Raw genomic sequence first — 275 nt, forward strand, 5'->3', positions numbered from 1 at the left:
TTTTTGGGGAAAAAAAAAAAAGACAAAAAAAGGGAATTTCCACCCGTCCTTCGCCTCCGCAGGGGTCGCTGAGGGGTTCAGCATGGACCCGGGCAGTGCCAGGGTGTTCCAGGGGCCACCGGAGTCCCAGTTTGGCTACCGGGTGCTGCAGTGGGGCAGTGACGGGGACAAGTGGTGAGTGAGCCCTGGGGGACGGGGGAAACTGAGGCAGGAGCGGGGAAACTGAGGCAGGAGTGGGGGAATTGAGGGAGGAAAGGGGAAACTGAGGCAGGAGG

This window comes from Geospiza fortis, unplaced genomic scaffold (genome assembly GCF_000277835.1).
Source record: "Geospiza fortis unplaced genomic scaffold, GeoFor_1.0 scaffold868, whole genome shotgun sequence".
NCBI lineage: Eukaryota > Metazoa > Chordata > Aves > Passeriformes > Thraupidae > Geospiza > Geospiza fortis.